The sequence below is a fragment of the Ipomoea triloba genome, chromosome 4 (genome assembly GCF_003576645.1).
Source record: "Ipomoea triloba cultivar NCNSP0323 chromosome 4, ASM357664v1".
Taxonomy (NCBI): domain Eukaryota; kingdom Viridiplantae; phylum Streptophyta; class Magnoliopsida; order Solanales; family Convolvulaceae; genus Ipomoea; species Ipomoea triloba.
Window position 1 is genome coordinate 12,098,125 of NC_044919.1, and position 8,343 is coordinate 12,106,467.

The 8,343-nt window shown below is 34.1% G+C and overlaps 2 long non-coding RNA genes across 5 annotated transcripts in view; one reads left to right on the forward strand and one right to left on the reverse strand.

The window, feature by feature from the left end:
• Positions 1-5,235: 5,235 nt before the first annotated feature.
• LOC116016837 overlaps positions 5,236-8,343 on the reverse strand; it is a 4,465-nt gene continuing 1,357 nt past the window's right edge. For 2 of the 4 annotated variants that reach the window (XR_004097791.1, XR_004097790.1), the window contains exons 3-5: positions 6,981-7,042; positions 6,272-6,303; positions 5,236-5,533 (exon numbers count right to left, since the gene is read on the reverse strand). This is a non-coding gene — a long non-coding RNA (uncharacterized LOC116016837). Of the gene's footprint in view, positions 5,534-6,271; positions 6,304-6,980; positions 7,043-7,813; positions 7,951-8,343 lie in introns of those variants that run through there. The other 2 variants (XR_004097792.1, XR_004097789.1) reach the window with 2 other exon arrangements.
• Positions 5,359-8,048, forward strand: LOC116016838. Its single transcript, XR_004097793.1, has 4 exons — positions 5,359-5,497; positions 5,804-5,865; positions 5,979-6,027; positions 7,922-8,048. It is a non-coding gene; the product is annotated as an uncharacterized LOC116016838 (long non-coding RNA).

Here is an 8,343-nt window from a genome sequence, read left to right on the forward strand (position 1 = left end):
GCAGAGTTAATTAAATAAAATTATGTTAGATCAGAGAGTGAATAATACGATGAAACAAAATGATGTTTGAGAGTGAAAAGAAAAACAATTGAGAAAGAGAAAGGGGGAGAGATCTTTACTGTGTCTTCGTCAATGAGATCCACGTCCTTGTTTCCAATTTATGGATATGCAATGACATACGTAGTATTATTTACTTAGTTAATAAATTATGTATATATTATAATTAATATATTATATATTTGCAGTTAATATATCATGTACTAGCAGTTAATAAATTATGTACCTATTATAGTTATGACAATTAAAATATTATGTCCATGCAGTAAATAAATTATGTACCTATTACAACTATAACAATTAAATATCATGCCTCTGCAGTTAATAAATTATATACCTCTGGCAACGATGAACGTTTTCCTCATCAGTATTCCCATAGAGATGTACTACTTGGAGTTCAATCTCATCTTCAATTCTGAAAGCTACATTTCTGCTCTTTGTTTAATTTCCCAGTTCAGAATTGCTTCAACACCGTCCATTCTGTTCTCATCCAATAGTTCCATCAGAAATCTGAGCTTTTTGTGGAGAGATTGGAGAATGAAGCTGTTTATTGCAAGAGATCAGATGAGTTGGTTAGCAGAATTGCAACTTGTAAAGATTAGAGTTAGATAATGACGATATAATATGAGCTTCAATTGTTTAATATTCAGTGGGAATCTTACAGCGACAATCTATTATTGTTGTTTATGTGCCATATGTGTTGTCTGCAAGTGCAAATCCTTTTTATTTTTCCTTAGTTGTAATTAAATGGGTGAATTTTTTATGTGCCATGTGCAAAGTAGTTAAATAAATTAATAAACAATTAAACCCACAGACTTGTATTTTCGAAAAAAAAAAAAAACCCCACAGACTTGTCATGCCTTGTACCCACCACTTTCTCAATGCTAAACTAATATTGTGAGTTAATTAAATAAAGTTGTGTCAATACTAAATGATGTTTGAGAGTGAAATGAAAAGCAATTGAGAAAGAATAAGGGTGAGATATGTTTACTGTGTGTGTTTTTTTTTTTAAATAAGTTTACTGTGCGTTGTTTCTATAGTAACGTTGTTCAGCTTGAATTTGCTTGGGTGACATCTTGGCAAAAGGGAGACAAGTCCAAACTTTTGAAAAAATGAGTCATTTTTTTAGAAAAATAAAAAATTAGAGAGATAGAAAACAGTAAACGACCAAACTTATTTACTAAAATCATTTTTAGTAATTGAAAAATGGAAAATTGTTCTCCATTTTCCTAGAATTTGGAGAATTCATTGGCCCTATTTGGTAAATGGCTGTTAGCTGATTGGGTTGGTTGTTTGGGTTAGAAGGTATGATTTGTTGATAACATTAGCTGATTGTAGAAAGTTGTTTGATAGATTAGCTGTTAGCTGATAGCTGTTTGGTATAATTTCTTTTCTCAAAAAGCTAATTGAAAATGCTGCTTTGAGTAGCCTTTTGAATTTTAGCATTTTGGAGTTACAAAAAGCTTATTAACCAAACAATTAATAGTGGTCAAATAAGCTAAAATTGGCTGATAGGCTGATTATTTACTAAACGGGGCCATTATCTAATTAAATCTTCCAATTTGAAGAAATGGAGAAAGTAGATCCACACTTCAATCCCTTGCAACAACATTTCTAACCTTTTTTTTTCTTAGAAAAATTGAAAATTAGAGAAATGAGAAATTCAAGAAATGAAAAATGGAAACCAGAGGGGAATTCTGCAAAGCTATTAGGATCTCTCTCAAATGACAATAATTATGAAGAATTAGACGCTCAAGTTTAAAATTCTAAAAAGGGATGTAGGTTATATGTGAAGAATTAATATCCTTTGATTGGAGTGTCACTAACCAAGCCTTATACCATGGACCAAGGTTCACAGTGCGCTGTAGACCCTAGTGTATGTGTATCTGTCTTATGTTATGAATTTTTATGTTATTAAATTCTGTACCTTAAATTTTTGCACATGAAACAAATTAGTAATTATGTATAATGTATGAATTTCTATCTTTTTTAGTGAAATTTGGTGCTTATTAACACAAATTGTGTACGTAAATTTGAAATATAAGTAAATATATAATATGTGTATACGTGTCTTGTGTTGTGATTTTTTGTGTCTTGTGTTATGAAATTCTATACCTTACAAGTATAAATTCTGTATCTCGTCATTTCAATCCAGGATCTATAATGCTAGGTGGAGTGTGAACACTGGTCCATGATATAAATGGTCGTCACTACTGTGTTGCATAATTGTAGAGGTAGAAAATGGGCCAAGTAGGTGCTATTGACTGTCCACATTTGGCGGCTTGGGCACCTGCATTCAAAGAAAACTTTTCGTGATAGAAAACCTTCAGTGATCACAAAAAAAAAAAAAAAAAAAAAGACAAATTATTATGTGGATCATGATGTATATAGTGCTATGTAATTTATATATAAAAAAAAGGTACATTTTTAATATATTAAAAATACATTATTTGTGTACTGAATGTATATTATATAAAGTAATATACTTTCAGTACTCTAATAATGTACTTTCTTTGAATACAATGTACATTTTAATATATTAAAAGTACATTATTTGTATACTGAATGTGCACTATTTGATTGTATACAAAATAATATACTTTCAATATTCAAATAATATATTTTCAAGTAATGTATTTTATGTATACAAATAATGCAATTTTTACTTGTGGTTCATACATACAACCGTGTAAACTATAGCCCATCCAATAATGATTCCACAGAAAATGTCATTCCCAAGAATGGGTAGGCATGACCTAGTCTATATTTATTTTTTTGTTTGCTCGGCCAAGTTTACGTGCGAATAGTCTCTCATGTGAAAGATGGGGTCTGATATGAGTCTCTCATGTGAAAGATGGGGTGTGATATGAGCCGTTGATCTAATCTAGATCAACGGCTCAAATCAAGGGAAAAAAAAAAGCTCTTCTTGGAAACTGGATGCATTCTCCTCTTATCATTGTTGAACTAATACACCTTAATGTTCAAAATTATGCACCTAAAGTTTCAAACTGACGCACCTTAAGTGTCAAATTGATGCATTTAAAGTGTCAAATTAATACACCTTATGTGTCAAACTAACGCACTTTAAGTGCTAAATTGGCGCACCTTAAGTATAAAATTAAAATAATGCACTTTAAGTGTTAAAAGAGTAAATACCCAAAATGGTCCATCGACTATAGCTAAATTCACAAATTGGTCATCGACTTATAATTTTAACCAATAACATCCTTGACTTTGCAATTTTTACCTAATTTAGTTCTCTGTTAGTCTCACTGTTTGTTAACCGTGAATTCAAAGGACAGAGTGGTAATTTCACTTACTCCATGCATTCTCCCTCGCCAAAACCCAAATCCTCCTATCACTTCTTCAGGAACTCCTACAATTCTTTTCAATCCTAAATCGCTGCTCATCCACGTTTTTGGATTCTTTCTGTGTTTCTCTTTATCCAGCTTCTTGTCGTTTTCTTTACCCGGAATTCGCCGCTCTCTTTCTCCTCTCATGCCCAGGTTCAGCTCCATGTTCCCCCCCAAACGATTACGCTTCCGCTCACCGTGGCTCAGCCGCCCAAGGATGAAGGAGAAAGGTGCGAGTACGGTAGGGTTTATGTTTACGACTTGCCGCCAACGTTCAACGTCGAGGATTTGGCTTTGAAGAATTGCAAGGATCTGCATCCTTGGCAATGGCAACGCGGGCTGAACACTAACGAGGGGTACGGGATGAGGGCGACAGAGATGGCCACCGGCTGAGGGCTGTGAAGGGTACGGGATGAGGATGAGGGCTAAACACTAACGTCTGAGGTCATATTTCACCACCGGCTCCTAAATTACTGGTGCCGGACGATGGAGCCGGAATCGGCGCAGAACAGGCCGTCGGGAAATATTTGTGGATCAACGATATTAAGAAGCGCGATTTGCGCTGTAATATGATGGTGAATTGGTTCCAGGATGTGAAATTACTAGACTATCCCTGTGTTTCACGGTCATTTGACGGGCTCATTAACGGATGACTAAATTAGATAAAAATTACAAAGTCAAGGATGTTATTAGTTAAAATCATAAGTCGAGGACCAATTTGTGAATTTAGCTATTGTCGAGGGACCATTTTGGGTATTTACTCGTGTTAAAATGGCGCACCTTAAGTGTTAAAATAACGCACTTTAAGTGTTAAAATGACGCACCATAATAAGTCTAAAACTTATGCACCTTAAGTGTTAAATTGACGCACCTTAACTTTTAAAATGGCACACTTTAAGTGTTAAAACGGCGCACCTTTAAGTGTAAAACTTATGCACCTTAACTGTAGAATTGATGCACCTTAAGTGTTAAAATGACGCACATTAAGATTTTAAAATACACACCTTAAGCTTTCAACAATACGCAAAATTACCATAATGCCATAGTATATTTTAAAAATCTAGCTTCATTCTAGCTAGGTTGTTGATTTTGGCAAGATCAATAGCTATGATTGATCACATGTTTCACTTGGGAGAGCTTCCTAACACTTAAAAAAAAAACGTGAAAATAGCGACAAAAATTCCTTCTCTAGAAAGGAAAATATCCATTGTAAACCGCTTTAGCGACGGAATTGGTCCGTCGCTAAAATTTTCTGTCGCAATTTTTTTCCGTCACTAAACTTAAAATATCCGTCGTCAATTTCCTCCCCACGACAATTTGGAAGACGAAATTTGTAAGGGAATAGCGACAGAAAATTCCGTCGCTAAAGCTCGTCGTTAATATAGCAACGAAAATTTTCATCGCTAATTTGTTTCTATAGGTGTCATTTAGCTACAGCTTAGAGACGGAAATATTCGTTGCTAAATTTAGCAAGGAAAATTTCCATTTCTCTCTCTCTCTCTCTCTCTCTCTCTCTATATATCTTCTATAATAAAAAAGCCAGAAGAAGAGCATTAAATGCAGTTCCCGCCCAGTGCAAAACGGCGTAGTTTTTGGTTATAATTATGGTATTAGCAAGAATTGCAAAACGGTGCAGTTTTGGAAATAACAACGTTAATAAGGACATCTTCTATAATAGACGGCTCCTTTTAAAAAGCCGGCTCTAGAAGTATCAAAGGCCACAAAATTAATTACAATTAGATATTTAGGAAAGGGCTGCCGTAAACGAATCGTCAAAACTTAGGAAATCCAATCGTTTTTGACGATTCGAGAATCAAGGAAAAGATTATGGAACTCTTTCACTCTCACCGGGAATTCAAAACTATTTAATATACATATAGAACTCTTTCACTCTAAGACATCTATTACACACTATATATTACAGGTTAACTATCATTCAAAATCATTCTCCAAATTTCTGCTTTGCATTTTTGCTTTCGACCATGGGAATGCACTACCTCGCCAAGAATTTATCTACCTTCAAGAGCTTCCTTCCACGGAAAGGCTCTTCTGAAATTAAGAGCAAAGAGGTAGTCTTCCACGAACAGGTAAGCTTTTTTTTTTAATCATTAATCTTCATTAATCTGCAAAATGTAGAAATTTTGATTAGTTTTTATTCTACAAGAGATAAGAACGTAAATCTATATTTCAACAGGCCACTGTCATATACCAATAGATATTGTACCCAAATACATTAAAAGTTCATGTACAGATTTGTAGAACAGAAGGAGACATCTTACAGGATTAAATGATTTGCTTTCTATTCTTATGTTTTACCTTGAAGTATGTTTTTAGGGTTATATTATATCATATATGTGTGAATTTTTTATATTCTTTTTGCATTTTTTTTGCAGGAATTAAGGTATGTAACAGAGTAGTATGTACCAGTTGATATGTTGAAGGCCATCCATTAAAGGTCCATTGTTTGTATCAGTTTTTTTCTTTGAGTTAAGTCCTTTGTTCATATTACATGAACAATTGAAAATATGAATGTGTTCCTGATTTTTTTCTTTAACATGGACTATGTAGTTTGTATTTTAAGGTAATCAAGACTGTTTAACAGAGCAGCATGTTCCAGGTATTTTTTCTTTAACTGTGCAGTTTAAGAAAAAGTTGTGGTACTTCTCCTTTTCAAGTAAAGTTTAAGAAAAAGGTGTGGTACTTCTCCTAATCAAATGTTATTGTGATAGCTTTAAAAAAATGAAACCAGTAAAAAAACACACAAACTCTCAAAATTCCATTAAAGCTAACCATAAACATAAAACTGGAAAGGCATGATAAATGAATATATAAAATATAATTTAAGTGCAAAGAGCACATACCTACAGAGTGTGGGAATGCTGTTATATTCACCCTGCAAGATGCCATTAAAAATGTTTTCAGTGAATGGGAAATGGATGATGTTATCAGTGAATGTGAGTGTGAATGTATCAGTGAATGTGAAAAGGTTTTATTTGAGTGTTAAGTGACTAAACCAAAATTAAAACTTCACTCACATATATTTAGAATCCATTGTTGGGTAGATTTTGTTTGAGTTCTTTTGCAGGAATGGATCTTTTAAGGTAGAAAAACTCACACATCAGTTAGAGTGGGACAAACTTATGACTTTAGTATGCTTACAAGAATCTCAAGAAGATTTTTTTTTCAAGAATGGATCTTCTAAGGTTGAAGACCTTAAGACCAAACAAAGGCTCTCATTTCATAGGCTAGGTCACAAGTTCACACAGTGAAAGGACCTATGCTCAAATTGTCATGTTGTCTGTGTAACATGTACATAGGTTAACCTTAGTGTAAATTTGTGCACATCCAGGATATGTAGTAGCATTACAATAGCAATTCCTTATTTTTGTTTGTGTAAATCATCGCAGGAATGAAATTCTATTACATTTATGATTGGTAGATACCCTACATAAAATTGCTAAAGTCCCTAATTACATGTGTTTTTTTTTAATCTTAGGCATAGCATAAGCATATATCATGTGGCTAAAATAACAAAATGTAAGCAAAAATTTGGAAGATACAATCACTTACAGTGGCTATACTGCCCAGGATGGTATCTGGGAGGATGAGTCCTTTGAAACTTAAAGGCTGAACTATAATAACAAGAGTTAGTTAATCACATTGAAATTTGTAGATATTAAAAAAAAAAAACAATTTCAAGAAAATGTATTCTCCATATTGCTAAATCTAAATACTTAGGATAGCATAATGAAATATAGAATTTCAAGTCTAAGCAAAACACACACTTTAAGATTGAACAGTCAAGCTATTAGTCAGAAGTTGAACCTACTCCTTATCCAAAAATGTCAAGCAAACTGCCTAGGACTTCAGATCAAAGATGACTTCAGATCAAAGATTTGGTTGGAGTGATTATGCTATTCAGTCCCCAAGCAAGGAAAGAACAGTTCGTGAACCTTTAAGTGACGGTGATGCTGATTTTCTTGAGGGAAATATAGGATGTATTTCATTGTTTAAAGAACTATTAAAATACTATAACTATTACTGTTTTAAGTGATGAAGGACAGCCCAATCTGGCAGTGACCAAACCGGGAGATGCGCGGTGTGTGCTTGCTAGATGAATTCTCTTCAACCCATAGTTTCAAGAAAGTAAAGTAGGCTTGGCTAAAGTGCATTGTTAAACTAGATTAGGGTGCGTATTGAAAGAAATTGAATTTCAGTAAATGAAAATATAGGGTTCTCTCGACTCCTCTAAACTACACAGCAATTGCAGTCATAGTGAAAGAAATTGCAATCTCAGTTTTTATTTTTCTAGAATTTAAAAAATATAGGGTTCTCTTGACTACACAGCAGAGAAAATGAATTTCAGTAAATGAGAGTATAATAGATCATTGACAAAACTCTACCTATCTTAGGACTTGTGCAGATCCATCTTTTCTCTCATTTCTGATTATCTATCTCTTTTCTCTTTATGATTATTGTTTAGATACTCCATATCTAACTGCATGCTATAGATTGTGTCTATATTGCCATAGAAGACGAGGGTTGCTGCCGGGAACTAGCTTAGGAGGATGGGGTTCTGAAGCTGGGCTTGATTGAGGGTTTTGCGAGGCTGGAATTGCGGAGGTAGAAACAGAGATGTTTAAGGTTGGTTTCATAGATGATGCTGGCGTCGAAGGAGGAGAGATTATTCTGATTTAGTATCTTTGATGTTCTTTCCGGCGCAGCTGGAGAGGAAGAAGTCGGAGGGGAACTGGGGAAGAGATAATTCTTGAAGCGAGAGGACGGAGACGGAATGAAATGGTGGAAATTGTGTGGGTTCAAACGGGTTGTGGGTTTTCTATTCTTGGGCTGTAGGTGGATATTGGCCTGCTCACAAAAATTGGGACAAAACTCTACATTATTATTATTGTTATTATTATAATTATAATTATAA